This window comes from Myotis davidii, unplaced genomic scaffold (genome assembly GCF_000327345.1).
Source record: "Myotis davidii unplaced genomic scaffold, ASM32734v1 scaffold497, whole genome shotgun sequence".
NCBI lineage: Eukaryota > Metazoa > Chordata > Mammalia > Chiroptera > Vespertilionidae > Myotis > Myotis davidii.
In genome coordinates this window covers 931,208-946,929 of record NW_006288434.1, presented here as the reverse complement: position 1 = coordinate 946,929, position 15,722 = coordinate 931,208, and the positions used below count along the sequence as shown (strand labels likewise).

General features: G+C 37.0%; 1 protein-coding gene across 1 annotated transcript in view; it reads left to right on the top strand.

Moving 5' to 3' along the window:
- Positions 1-2,909: 2,909 nt before the first annotated feature.
- Positions 2,910-15,722, top strand: part of ZFPM2 (zinc finger protein, FOG family member 2) — a 331,407-nt gene continuing 318,594 nt past the window's right edge. The window contains exon 1 of the mRNA XM_006760253.1: positions 2,910-3,065. The gene's annotated coding sequence lies outside the window, so the exon portion shown is untranslated. The remainder of the gene's footprint in view (positions 3,066-15,722) is intronic.

Sequence of the window (15,722 nt, the reverse complement as noted above, 5' to 3'; positions counted from 1 at the left end):
TTTACATGTCTGGAATTGCAGTTGATAGCCAACATATAAAACAAAACAGTCCCTGGAAAATTGAATATTATACTGTCAATTAAGGTCTGTAATAATAAAAGCATAATATGTTATTAGACTGGACGAAGCCGGGGCTGCGAGGGAAGCTAGGGTCCCGGGTGCCAGAGGGAAGCCGGTGCCGGCAGTCGGGGGACGGAAGGCCTACTCTTGCACGAATTTCATGCATTGGGCCTCTAGTTTTATTATAATCTTTGATAAATAAGCAGTTTTGTAGATTTGTTTCCTTTTAAATTTTCACATGAGGTTTTTCTTTTAATCTTTAATAAAACTATTTGCTTTTATAGTATAGGAGCCAATTTTAAGTTATTGAGTATTTTAAATAATTGTTCAATTACATATTATCTTTAATAAAACCCATCTAAGAATGATAGCATTTATGTTCGGGATTTCATTTCTTAAAAAAGAAAGCATTTTATTGCTATTGATTTTATTCTTATAATATGCATCCCTTCTCTTTATAATATATAGACTTCAATATTTGAAGAGCAGCCAGAAATAATAAAAAGAATTTACTAAAATATATATGAACTATTAAAAATATTTATTTTATAATTAGACATCTTTTTTGGTAGCCTTAAATGCAGATTATATATCTTAAAAAAGTATGTATTTTCATTTCTGTTATTACTGATATTAAGGCCATTACTGTACAGATTGATTTAGTGTGGATATAAAGTATATAAATAATTAAATACTAGTAGTCAATTATTTTAGTGTTGGTAAAGTGTACTAAATGATGGCTGTCATTTGTTGTCTGATATTTTGTAGTTTATAGTCTCAGTATTCTAAGAAGAGCAACAAGAGGTTCCTCAATTTTTAAAGACTAGATCTTTAAGCATTTATGAGTTATCTATATTTTACAGTGTTTATAACTACTGAAGAATGGCTTGCATAGTAGTACGATATATTAATAAAAGGTGTTTTAAAAATCTTGAGTTTTTATTAAATTTAATTGAGCTTACATTGGTTAATAACCTTATATAGGTTTCAAGTGTATATTTCTCACAGCAACCATTTTACTTATTAGTTTGTAACCTTATTCTAGTTAACTAACCTGGTGAACTTGACTTTCCAGATCCCCAAAATAAAAATAGTAGTAATTCCCTTAACCCCCTCCCTGGGTTATTTTAGAGTTTACATAAGGAAGTGCTTTGGAAGGCCTACATGAAAGGCAAACAAGGAAGCCTCACATCTTCTTTTGTCCAAAATTGTTACAGTTAAATGTTTTGAAAAAATATGGAAAATATTCTATTACTCATCATTCTCAAAATTAATAATTAGAAATATCAAATAGATGTTTAATGATTATAATAGTTTACATTGTTACTGCTTTCCTATTCTGTGGCTTGTCCCTTGCATATATTCCTTGCATAAAACTTGCTCCTTGACAGTTGTTTTAAAAGGTGAAAGATTATAGTTTCAAACTTGCAATAATGATAAGAAATAACTAATATGAGATTCATGACTTTTGAATGTGATTTGTACGAAAATCCATTTTTTTTACACCTCACACCTTGAGTATAAGAAAACACATGGGAATTAGGGCATTCTTTCTTCCTTAACATCTGTTATTTTAAAGGGGGGAAAAAAAAGCATCAATGAATTTTAAAAAGGATGAAGAAATTCCTTAAGAAATTCTTTGCTTGGATGTTTCTTAAGTAAATCCATGCAACTAATTCTCTTCCTAAAACTGTGTCATATGAAATTCAACCCTTTAGAAACAGGCTTTGGGGAAAATACCACATATATCATTGTGCTGTAGGTAGCTATTTCTGTTTGCCAACAATGTCCATAAAATGTGTTAATATATTCACTATTTTAAATGACTTATGAGTTGTTCTTTGCTCCTGAAAATTTCCTAGCACGTTGCTAAGAAGTAAGAGAAAGAGACTGCTGTCAGCCTTTTAAGTACTTAGCCTGTCTGATGAGACTGCCGACATGAGTGACAATTAGTACAAATGACCATAATCGTGTTCTTTGGAGAAAATGCCGCATTGCTTCTTTAGGAGCAACAGCGGGCTTCTGCTTCGTGAACATGAGTCGCAGACGGATTCTTCAGGGCAGCCAGAAATCACACTCAGCGTGTGGTATTCCCACGTAGTCCACTTCAGATCCGTCCCAACCACTGCAGCCCTCCCTTCCCTTTCAGTAAAATAGTCCCATTAATGTCTGCACCTCACTCTCATTCACTCTAAGGAAGTTGTATTTTCATTCCTGAAAAAGTATCACATAAATACAAATTACATTTTTCATTAGAAAACTACTTTTCATTTCAGAAAAAAAAATTCAATTAATTATGAATAGGGCTATGCTTTCATCAGGGAGAGAAATATGTAATTTTTCTTCAAGCCTCAAACACATATAATGAAATCTTTTCTTGGAATCCACTCTTAAGATGGATTTTTAAAAGCACAGACTTTATTAAAATCTCAGTTCAATTAAAATGCATTCAATTACTTTAAATCTTTATTAAAATCTCAGGTAAAATTGTACAATCCTGTAAAAGAGACTTGTACTCTTTACCAGGTAGTTAATTCTAACAAATGAACATAAGGTGCACGATTTTGCTGTTCAGGGGAGAATGAAAAAAAATACTAGTAAGCTTTGGGCTTGGAGTTGAGAGTAGGGGTTGGAGGTGAAAGTTGCCTTCCACTTCTCTCCATGAGTCAGTGTTACCTGTGAATGTGGATGTGGCATTATCTTCTGTGAGTACCGTTGGTGGGACTATTGGGTCTCTTCATAGAATTGCTCTCACCACCTTAATGAAAATGACCCAGTGTAAGGATTTTTATGTCACTCTCTTCTTTGGATATTTTTTGGTACAGTGTCCCTGATTCTTTTTCAAGGGCCGCTAGAAGACGCCATTGAAGAGGAGGAAGAAGAGTGTACGTCTGAGGCAGCAGACATCATCTCCAAGGGGGACTTTCCGTTGGAGGAAAGCTTTTCCACAGAATTTGGGCCTGAGAATCTGAGCTGTGAAGAAGTGGAATACTTTTGTAACAAAGGTAATCATGAATGGTTGGTGGCAATCTGTGAGTCCATTTCCTCAGACGATTTTGTAAAGTTTTAAAAAATGCACCGATAGAGTGGAGTAAAGGTGCTCAAATTGCTGAGATATATAGATATCGATGATATAGATATAGATATAGATATAGATATAGATGATATAGATTTCAGCAGCCTGAAAATACCTGAAGAATTTTTTAAACACAAAATAATATTTTGAAGGATAAAAGAAGTACTTCCACTTGAATACCTCCTAGTGTGTATTTAAACAAAGAGTTTCACGTGGATTGGCCAATTAACTATGGACATTTTCATGGTGGTTGACCAGTTGACTGTAATAGCTTTAATGTTTATCAGTTCTTCCTTTATTTTGTCAACAAATATTTATTGAATGTCAGTTGTTTGCAAGGCACTGAATGAGGCATTGAGTGTAAGCGGCAATTGGGGTACCCAAGTTTCTGGCTCAGTCAGTTTTAAAACCGAGTTCTGTAGGTGCTTGATGTTGACTTTCAGCACGGAGGGATGGAGCTTTGTGTGGATATTGTCACATAAGAAAATACACACTCTCCATTCTAGAAACTCTTTTGACACATAAACATTAAGACAGAAGAACTTGAGACTGTATGTCTCAGCTTGTTTTTATCCTTGACGGGCGCTGGGGGCCGCTGCCAGTAACTGTGTACTCACCGGGAATGTATGTGCATTCGCTTACTTTTTTCAAAAGTGAGTTTCTCATGATTCTTTTTTATTTTTCATTTTACTGTTTTGTTTCTTCAAATGAAGGGAGTCTTCTATTGCCTCCTGCACCAGTGTGTAGTATCACAAGTGTTTGGATCACTTCCTTGGTTTAGAACAGCTGTTTTGTTGATTTTACCATGACACTTTCCCCGAGAGTAGGACGGAAAGTGTGTTTTTATCTCTGTATGTCTATTTGTATTGGTGTTGGCTCCATTTTTATCCAGTCATGTGTATTTTTTAGGCAGAGAAATGATGTGCAATGATTTTTTATGTGTTTGTGTGAATTTGTTGATTAGACCATAATAGTCCAAAATCAAGGATGCTGACACAGCTCCCCCAAAACTGCTAATTATAAACATTTCTCTGTGGCCACACACATATAAGTTATTAAAATTCCAGTATGACTTCTCATGTTGCTGGTGTTAGAATCACAAGAGAATCCAGCTAGTCTCCATCGCTGTGGTTAGCAGAACCCTGGACCTAAAACTGTGGAAGCAGAGTCGGCACCAGCACTGGGCCCACTGCGGTTCTCTGACCATTCGCCTGAAGGCCTCAAGATGGCTTTGTAACATGGCCCTCGTCTCCACATCAGAGATGTTCGTCAGACAGAAGAGATCTTCTTTGTTAGTTGACTCAGATTTCAGGCCCGATAAATATTTTCCTTAGTTGCCCTAGATGTGAACCATTTCTTGACGATTCGTAGCCATGGCAATACATAAAAGAGCTTGCTGGAGTTGAAGAGTTTTTCCATCTATTTGAAGATATTCCAGTTTCCTTCTTTATCAGCAAATCCTGTAGTTCATGGAAGAGTACCTACCTTATACCGGGGGGTTACAATAAAGAAAGGAACCAATAGAACTGTATTAAAGGGTCGCGGCACAGCCAAGGTTGAGAACCACTGAGTTAGAGGGTTGTATTTATTCTTCCTGCTCCTGTTGTTGAAAGAGTTAGTGTATGGGGGGTAAGAGATCACTCGAAGGACTTATATGCATGCATATAAGCATAACCAGTGGACACAAGACACTGTGGGGATGAGGTAAGGGCATGTGCCGGCGGGTAGGGGAGACCGGGGGAAGGTCAATGGGGAAAAAAAGGCGACATATGTGCTACTATTTGTAATACTTTAAAGAAGAAAATAAAATTTAAAAAAAGAGTTAGTGTATAGATTCTGACATTTTTCTCAATTAACCTAGGGAGGTATTAATGACAGGTATTATTAAATATGTTTTGCTTTTTTGGGATGATCATTGGTTAAGGCCTATATAGAAGTCCAAGTTTTAAGTTAGTAGTTTATTGGAAGAAAACAGACTTATGGCAGCTGCTTACATGATTAGGTAACTATGGTATCCAGACAATAACCTCCATATACAGTAAATACGTAACTCATGAAGAATAATGACAGGCTTTCAGAAACTAAAAAAAAGAAATGAATTACAATTATTAAAAATATTGTTTAATGGATATTATTATTAACTATTTGATGAACTGTTGGAAAATTGAAAAATATATCAAATATTACCTAAATAATGTTTAATATATCACACATGACATATTAAATAATATGTAATTGATATATTTCGTATTATAAAAATAATTCTCTTTTGTTTAGTTTGAAACTAGAAAGTGATGATAGGTGGGAATAAGAGTTCTTAATTCTATATAATATTTTTTCAGGATAAATCCTGCTATTACTATTTCAAACTACTGCCGTCTTATTTAATCGGAAAATAATTTCTTTATTTTACTCTCAAAGAGTGAGACAGGGAATTCCCACTGAAGTCAGTAGGAACTAGTATGAAAGAGTGACAGGTCTTTGATATATATTGCTTTCCCTTGAAGTCATACTAGGAAATCCATCCATTTTTCACTTAAGTTGATTAGCCTCAGTAGGAAGAGAAAATTTTCTCTCTGGAAAATTGGAAGCTAATCTTTCTGTAGAAATTCACATATTAGTCTCAGTGACACATAATTATGTTTTCTTGCCAGTTTCAGGAAGGAAGATAGATTAAACTTTACAAGAGTGTATTTAAATGGTTAATGATGCCAGTGTTGTGATTAAAAAGGCAAGTGAGAATTGTTCTTAAGAAAAATTTTCTTACCTTTGCATCATTGATGAAACATACTTTTTGCATATATTCTAAATTGTTTATGACAACTTAAAACTTGTCAATCTACATAGGAAAATTAATTGGTTTATTTGAAAAGTTTCTTCACCTAAAGGTCCAGCCCTGATCAAAATTTAGCCATGAGATAGTTGCCCAAATGTGCTCAAGGGATAACCTTTTTGAACATCAAATTCTTTTTTTCCTTATTAAACAAAAGATAGCAGTTTAACAGCCCATATTACAAAAACATGGCTAAAATATCTTAAGTTTTCCAAATAAGGTGTTTTGACACATTGTCAAGGAGTACTGAGGATGCACACATAGTTACATTATCTCTTTATTCATATTTTAGTAACTGTGTTCTGTATAAAACAATCATATGCTATTGTAATTTCCTATTAAAAAAGAAAATAAACTCTACTCTTTGTTGAGACACAGCTTATATAGGTTAAAGTTCTTACTTCCTTTTGAAAGTGATCTTGTACATTACACAGGATATCTTCAGTGTATAGAATGACTCAGTATTGGAATATTTTCCTCCGTTCTGTGTGGATATTATCTATTGTATTGTTGTAAAAGTGATGGCTTTTAGACAAGTCTCAAAGCATTTATTAACATTAGTAAAGTTGCCAGTCATCATAAAACATGTGATTACATATGATTGCATCACTCTCATAATGTAATATTCCACATTAACGTCAAAGAAATGTTGGTCAGAATTTTGTTAGCTTACTCATAGGATTCTGAAGCACAAATATTCACACATTTGGACAAGATCACCTTTAACAAACCCTTGGTACAGTCACGGGACTAAAATTTGAGACTGACAATTCAAATTCTATTGGAATTTCCTGTGTCACTTTTTACTTTTGGTCAGTGACATTTTTAAATGTTTCTAGTTTTCATCTTTGAAATGAGTGAAATGGACCCTTATAAAAAATACTATTCAAGGTTGCTTTGGTGCCCTCAGATTTTAAGAATGTTAGGAGAACATAAAGTAATACTTTTAATTTGTGTCATCCTCTTTTGTTCAGTGCGTTTAGATAGCTTGGCATCTTGCCTTACCGTATCTCCGAGAGGAAGGAAACAAGCAAGAATTATTTCCTTGAATTTACAGATGACGAAGACATCAAGGCTGGGTCCATCAGTGCTACACGTTTCCTGTGGCACTGGAGTTTTTGCTTCAGTGATTTTTTTTCTGCCTTTCTCCTGGTTTATGTAGTAAACATAGAAGTACATCTATGCATGCTTAGAACTAAGCAAACTAGTATCAGCGGAAACCCCTATGGTCTGGAAAACAAGCCAAGGAGCTTTGAGTTTTGTCACTGCTGCCAGGTAGGACCTCTCCCATGTATTAGCGATTGTGGATGAACTCAGAGGTAGTACGCTTCTTGGTGGGGTGACATGGGGCAGTTCTGAAACTGGTCTGCTATTATGGATTGTTTGTAAGAGGGTTTCCTCTTAGAAATAGTCACGGTTGTTCGTGACTAAAGTGAATAAACACATCTTGGGACACATTTGGGGAGAATGTCACAGGATATGTGAACAGGAAGAAGAGTGTCAGGTCAATATCACTGTTAGCTAATAGAATGTAATGCTATTAAAAAAACAACAACCCTAAAATTAAAGACATTGCATGTCACTGAGTTTTGAATGACCCGTAATGATCATCTAGAAGACTTAACGAGGGTACTATTTTACAAACTGTCCTCTTTAAGGAAGGCTGGAAGGGAAACTTATGCCATCAAAGTTGATCTTGGAAGACAGGTAAACCCTACATCCAGTCCTAGTACCTAGGCATGATGGTGATGAGGGAAATCCCTGGATGTAGTGCTTCCTGGGGAGAGAAAATAGGACAGGGTGGGGCAAAAGTAGGTTAATAGTTGTTTGTATGGAAAGATTAAGGTGGAACAAGGGAGCGTAATGGAGATCGATAAAATAAGGAAACAGTGTAACAATGGATTTTTCTCATGACATTCAAAAAGATTTGACTTAGGTAGTAGGCAGAAAGTAAAGATTACATTTCTATTTTAAATAAGCTTTAAAATAGAAAACACAATGCATATGAAAGAAAATAGAATACTTAGACATGGAGTTAGCGCTCTCCCCCGAAGTAATTCATACCAAACCCAAAGCAAACATAAATGGATACTGAATTAGGTTGGCAGAAGCTTCCAGTTCTGTCCAAGATCAAATTCAGTACAACTCAACCCAAGTATTAAGCACCTTCCGGGTGCCAGACCCCCTTCTCAATAGATAGAAGTCGATCCCATGCTCTGGTGCAGACAATAAATAAACATTGCGTGATAGGATGGGTGACCACTGTGAAGAAAAACCAAAGACAGTTATTGTCGCAGAGTGGCATTGCGTGTCTGTGTGTGCATACCTGCAGGCTATTTTATAAATAGTGACGGGGAAGGTGACCTTTGAACAGAGACCTGAGGAAAGGGAGTGAGGTGCTAATACTAAGCCAAGTTGTCTGTGTCTCTGAGGCTAGTGTAGCAGCCAGAAGAGGACAGCAGAGAGCTGGGAGCTGGAGAGGTGTCCGCACACCTGTAGAACTGGTTGCTCTAGGAATCTGTTGCGCCCCACCACTGTGGAAGGCTTGGGAGAGCCACAGAGGAGAATCCGTGTATAACAGAAGAGGCAGGGTATGACACAATGTGGAAGTACCTAGAGAAGAAAGGGCTGCAGAAAGTAAAAATAAACCTCAATAGACACAGACAACAGTACAGTGATTACCAGAGGAAAAGGGAGGGGCTGGGGGAGGGTGAGGTAGAAGAGGATAAAAGGGGGATGAATGGCGATAAAGGAGACTTGACTTGGGGTGGTGAAGGCACAATACAATATACAGATGATTTTATTATAGAATTGTACACCTGAAACCTGTATAATTTCATTAACCAATGTCACCCCCAATAAATGCAATAGTTTTATTTTTAAAAAGCAGGAAATGGAAGCCAGCAAACTGGGGAAGCTGTCAGGAGATACAGATAACCCCAATCAGAATCATCCCGGTAGCCAAGGGCTTGATGAGACTCCATCTGTGGCTCATTAATGTGGTTTCCGGAAGAGCAGTTTGGGGTGTTTGAGGGTGATATGAGTCATTCTGCTCCCTGCCACCCGACCAGAGTTGGGTGTGTGTTTTTGGTATCTTTTCACATCCTGGTATCTGAGAGATAAAGAGTAGGAGGCATGAGGATCAGAATCATTTTCATTATTGTGCTTAACTGTGTCTACCAGTAGGTTGCCAGAGATATCGACCTGTCCCTCTCCCCACCCCTTCTTTTCTTTCTGGCTGTAGGTTTTGTTTTGTTGCTTTGTTTAAAAATTAAGAAACAACTGAGAAAAAGCTATTTCTTCTTAGACTATGATAAACCTAAGTCTAGACTATTGGCACTTACTTTCCCTCTCTTCCATTTGTTAAGCTAAAGCAACCAAAATATTGTCTTGATCCTTAATATTGCAAAGATGAAGAAGGAAAACACACCTTCATACAGATTTGGTCTTGGGAGTGGTAACTGCTTGTTTTTCATTTGATCCAGTATCAAACTTTCATGCTTTATTTCCTATCTTCTTTTCATTTTATTATTATTACTAGAGGCCCAACGCACGGAGATTCGTGCAAGAATAGGCCTTCCTTCCCTGGCTGCAGGCACCAGCTTCCCTCCACCACCTGGAACCCGGGCCTTCACTCTGGGCTGGAGCCGCCTTCTGCCTTTGCTCCGGGCCAGAGCCACCTTCCGCCTGCTTCAGCCGGCTCTGTGGCTGCCGCCCAGAGGCTGGTCCTCAGCGGCCGGCCATGGCTTGCAGGAGGCTTGGCTTCCTTCATTGCTATGGTGACGAAGGAAGCCAAACGTCCCGCCCAAAAGAAGCCAAGCGTTTAGTCTGAAGGAAGGCAAGCATCCTGCCGGCATCACCATCTTTTCGGCTGTGGGTGTCGCCATATTTGTCATGGAGTGATGGTTAATTTACATATTACTCTTTTATTAGCTAGGATTATTATTTTTGTTCAGATAGTCTGTTTACCTATATTTCATAAACCCTTTCAGTCATATGGTTTCTTTCCTCTTCTTCTACACCTTTAGTGAGCATGTTTTTGTCTCCTCTGATGCTTGGGCAACTGGTATCGGAATCCACAAAAAGAGGCTCTACCACAATTGCTTTGATTTCAATAAGGAAGGAGATCTTTACAGGCACTTTGTCCCTTTTTTTTTTTTCTGAACGGGATTAAGAAGCTGAGCTTTTTAAATTCTTGCATATAACATTGACATTTCCAGAGTGTTAGGACCAGGGAGTTCAAAGAGAAGGAGGGAAAAAGAAAAGCCAATATGACTTTGTTGTTTACCTTGCTGGAGGAGCTGTTTGTGCAAATCGCCTATAAGCTTATTGACCTGAATCTTTGACTCCTTGTTTCCTCTGGATTTGGCTGGAGTGGAGACACTGATGGAGCCCTGATAGAGCTGATTGAACAGCCCCCAGCTTTGCTTGGCACGGACCTCCCTTCCCTTCCCCGCTGCCTCCCCCTCCCTCCACATGACATTATTGTTCCTTGGCAAACCCTCTGTTCTCCTGGATTCAGTAGTTCTTTTAAAAATATGTAAATTTCTCTTCACCCAGCCACACAAAGTGAAAATGAGTTCATGTTTGAAAATAGAAATAAAGGCTATAAGTATCTTATTGGTATTTTTATCTCATGAGGTTAAACCTTCTGACACTGTACTTTCATTCGTGTATGGCCACCTTAAAATCCTCAAAAAACAGTTTTTCTTTGGAATCAGATTGATTTTTTTTTCTTAAACTGCCATTCTGGGAAAAATGAGGGAGCATTTGATGGCAATTTATTCTCAGAGAGAGAGAGGGGTGTCAGAATTTTCTTGGTGTTGATGGAACTGGAAGGTGCGCCAGTTTTGTCCATGACTTAGTTTGAGTATGTAAAGGTCAGATCAAGCTTGGTCTGTTTACTTCATCTCGGTTTGCAGATACACCATCATAACAATTTCAACAAAATTGAAATGATTGATTTTATGCCTTGTTGAAATGACTCATGATGATATCATTTATATGAATCATGTATGATAATTATACCCCTTTTTGGCATATCATAAACTAAATCCATTGTTTCTTCCGTGAGCTGATCATCAATAGATCTCCACTGTGCAATCTGCTAGACATTATCGAAACATATTAAAACTTGACAAAATACATAATTATAGAGTTATTTTATAATTTGTGAAACAGTTTCATTTTGTAATCAAATGTGTTTTATTCTGCTTCTCTCTGACATATAGGATGTCAAGAGGTCTTTGCCTAAGTTTTAGTTACATCCTTATTTTATACCAGCTTCATTGATGTTAATAATAAAAATTGCAAGTGAATATAAAGCCATTTTTACCATTCAAAAATATTGTCTTTTTGGTTTTATGTTTAAGGATTTTGCAAGTGTAAGAACATTTTTTTTGACCTGTAAAATTTAGTGTAGGTTTGTTGTTTTCCCAACAATGTTGGAAATCAGGAGAAGAGTAAGAATTCAATCTCCTGTTATGTATACAAATCAGAACATCTGGATATCAGAACATCTGTTTGCAAATCAGACATCTGCATGACTAATTGAATTTTTCACTTTTCAGCTAGATATTGAGTTAGTTAATCATTAATTTTTGCTGACCACTGTAAAGGAGAACCACTTATTTGTAAGGCCTTTTATCGCTATGTTGTTTTCTCTGTGATATTTCAGATTGAATGAAGAAAGTAGTTTTAATTAAATTATAATAATACTAATAGCTATTTTAAATTAAAAATATGGTTCTTTCAATTTTATTTGCTGAAATTACATATATGTATATACACATATATATACATATCATGCAGATCTACATTAATGTTTGACAGTCATTTATATCTGCTAATTATTAATTTATATTTCTATTTAAAAGACAGTTTAAAATGTGAGTAGCTTTAAGGAAGCCTGGAAAGCTAAATTACTTTAATTATATAGAATTAACATAGTTAACAAACCTGAATTTGACTGTTGGTCACATTATGATTTGAGATAAAATTGATCTTAGAAATCAATTTTAGAGAAATTGTTCTCTTGGAATTAGCCCTGTCTCCTCTATTTTATGACCTTAAACATCATAAGTGAGTTAAAAATAATTTATTGGTCCCATCCTAGAATTTTTTTTTAGGTTTAAATCAAATAAGACTTTCAAAGCCTTTAATATTCTAATATAAAATTCATATTGTCTTGTTAGTATGTAAAATGTTTCACCACGCTTGATGATCATTCCAGAAGCAGCAGTCAGTGTTAAAGCATTTGCCCCTTTCTTACTTCATGGGCTCATCTTTATCTCTGGTTGGCCTAGACAGTGTAAAGGGGAATGTGGACATCTGTGGTCAGAAGAATTTAATTATAGTCATATATCCAGCCACTTTTTGTTGTTCTGCAAAGATCGGGGGAAAATACCGGAATGTGTGATGCCACTGAAGGAGATACTGATAGCACATGCAGATTGCTGGTTCAGCTTTTTTTTTTTCTTCATAGTCCTGTAAGATTCCGGAGATTGACATGGAAACTGCCTACCAATTATAAGAATTATAATGATGGTAATAACAACGTTCACCTGCTGATGGCTCCTGAAAGTCCGACATCTTGCTGCACATGTATCATCTCTAATCAATTTACTGCCCTGCAGGGTAGATGTTGTTTTCACCTGTGACTTCCAGAGGTTCAGTAACGTGTCCAAAGTCACAAAACTACTAAAGGTTAATCCCGAATGAAAATTTAGGTGATTGTACTGATAAAAATAGAGAACTAATTCCGTGTTCTGATGTCCATCATTATAAAATCCTTGTAGAAGCAGATGAACACATCTGAGGAAGCCTGGCCGTATGAGGTCTAAAACTCGCTTTTCAAGGTATTTTTAACCTGGAATTCTGTAATTATACATGCATGTTTGATGTGTCGGTCAAGAATAAGGGCATTTATAAAAAACAATAAATAAATAAGTTAAAGCAAGTGAGTAAAGGATGTGCTTAGATGATTTCTATCATTTTGGCATTTCTTTAATGAATTAACCAGCAGTGAGTAGAATTGGTATTTTGATAGAATGAGAGAGTTATATTGCAAGCTCTTTAGGCTTATTATACTAACTGGATGACGAAATTACCCTGATTGGGTGGCATGAAATAAAGCCACAATTCCTCACTGCTTGTTTACTGCGAAGTTGTTTTCAGGTAATTCAAATGAGCAGGGACAAACCAAAACGTTTGGACAGAAGCCAGTAATAAGTGGCAAACATGTTTACATACCCATCCAAACTCTTCGGGTAGGAATTTCAGCGCTGCAGAAAAAAGTTTGCTAAGTGAACTCTTTAACACAGCTTGACCTTCACACAAAATAAGACCAAATAAAAAGTGGAGAAAGGAAGGAAGGAAGAGGGGAATAGGGCATTGTTTGCAGGGAACGCTCTGGGCACTGTGAAAACTTTTCACTTTTCTGAAGGAAATGCAGTGCAGCAGATGGTAAGAGTGGACGTGAGATAAACATAGGAACTGGAAAAGTAAGCAATACATTCTAACAGGTTCTGTATCGAAGATCTGGGGAAGTAGAAAGATTAGACAAGGAACTGTTCTGAAACTTGACAGTGGCTGTATCTTACCGAGCCTTACGCACAGAGCAGATGTGGAAAGTGGAATTGCACAGACAGGAGGCTGTGATTATATTTTTCTGACAGTGAGAAAGGAAGTTCTTTTTAAGGGCTATTTTTCAAAGATAGAGATTTATCACGTTGGAAATCTGTAGTACAGATGTGCAAGAAACACTTTCCCCCGCCTACCTATTTAACAATGGGATTTGATGTAATTTCTGTTGTTGCCTTAGACTTAGCACAAGGCACTGTACTTAGGATTTTAGATAAACTTTTTTTGTTTGTTTGTTTCAATGCAAGTTATGGTCCAGGCTAGTTAACTAACACTGAAAGCTCATGTTTTTTATTTCTGGTTGTATTTTATTAGCATAGATGTCTGCGATTGCCCTCATATGACCACACACAAACAAAGGCAGAAGGGAATATATAAAGAATGTTCTTGTTTCTGAAAGATACGCTCATCTAGTAAGTGGGGGGAAATATATGCACAAGTGAGATAAGGAAATATGAATAAGAAGTGGAGAAAACATTGATTTGGGGCTGATTAAGGTAACAGTGTGTTCATTCTCAAGCTTCCTTGTAGTAATGTGCATCATTCTATTACGGAAACTATTCACCACCAAGTATCTGCCTCATTTAATTCTTGTGTCCTGGCTTCCTATAGCCTGTCCTAGGGGAGGACTCCTAAATGGAATACCAAAATACTCTAACTCCTAACAAGAAACAATTCTGCAAACACATTGAGTAATACTGGGGGGAAAATGAACAGGGAAAATAGTTTATATCCTAAGAGAAACCCAATTTAAAAATGAAGGGTGTTTTCTCTGTAATAACTGGCCGTTGTGTTGGGGGAACTTGTAAGGTGGCCTTAAAGAATCAGGTCATTAATAAAAGGAAGAAATTTTGAAAATTTATGTAAAATGCATAACATTATCAAATAAATATTAGATCGACTCATTCACCTTTTACGTTTATTTAAAAATTGTTTAGTTTAGATATTATTATATTGAGTGATAGGCCTAAGAATATAATGTAGTGTGGTGTAGATCTAAAATTCCTCGCCTGTAAAGACTTCTTTCATACCGCTGCGCCCAATTTTGTAATGATGACTCTGTATTCTTCTTTTAAGGAGGATCTCCTAAATTGTATAAGCCTCAGGCCCCACAAAACCTGAATCAATCCTTGTCAGTATCTTTTGTAAACATGTCTCCTAACAGCAATGATCAAGAATGTTACATTTGGCCCTAGCTGCTTTGGCTCAGTGAATAGAGGCTGGGCCTGCAGATTGAAGGGTCCCAGGTTCGATTCCGGTCAAGGGCACATGTCTGGGTTGAGGGCTCGATCCCTGGTAGGGCGGCGTGCAGGAGGCAGCCGATCAAGGATTCTCTCTCATCATTGATGTTTCTCTCCATCTCCCTCTCCCTTCCTCTATGAAATCAATAAAAATAAAAATATTTTAAAAAATATTATGTTTGGTTTCAAGTTCCTAATTTTTAGAAAACCTTGAATAAGATTTCTAAAATGTCTCAGTCTTTAGAGTAGGAATTTTAATTTCAATTCTGTTATCACTCTGCGTTTACCTGAGCCTAAAGATAGCACACATACTCCCGAGAGTACTGAGTTAAAAATTAAAACAGAGAGGAGAAAAAATTCTCCCACGTTTCTGAAAATCTAGACGATGCTGTGGATACTATCTGTGTTTTTCTGTGTTATCTCCAGCAGCCAAGGACCTCTCGCTGGCCCTGAGGGAGGAGGCGATGTGGGGAGACCTTGTGGGAAAGCCTGAGTGGGTCTTGTGATAACAGACTTGGAAGATCCCTGGTGGTGGAGCTAGATACGGATCTGAGTTGGGATGAGGCTGATGTGACCTGGAAGACTTTTATCCCCACGGATACGAAAACTTCATTAGTACATATTAGATCCAGTTGGAAGAACAGGCTTTCCCACTTATACCCCATGGTCCAGAACACAGTCTCAAGTAGTGGTCCACCTCACTAAAAGACAGGCTGGGCCATGCGGTCTTTATCAGGTAGCTACATGCCAACTCTACATTGGTTGCGATGGAGAGTTTTCAGCTTATGCAGAAGGCACCATTTTTATTTTTGCTTGAGTGGGGGGATCATTAATGACTCAAAGCATTGTGGCCATCAGTCCATTCCACATG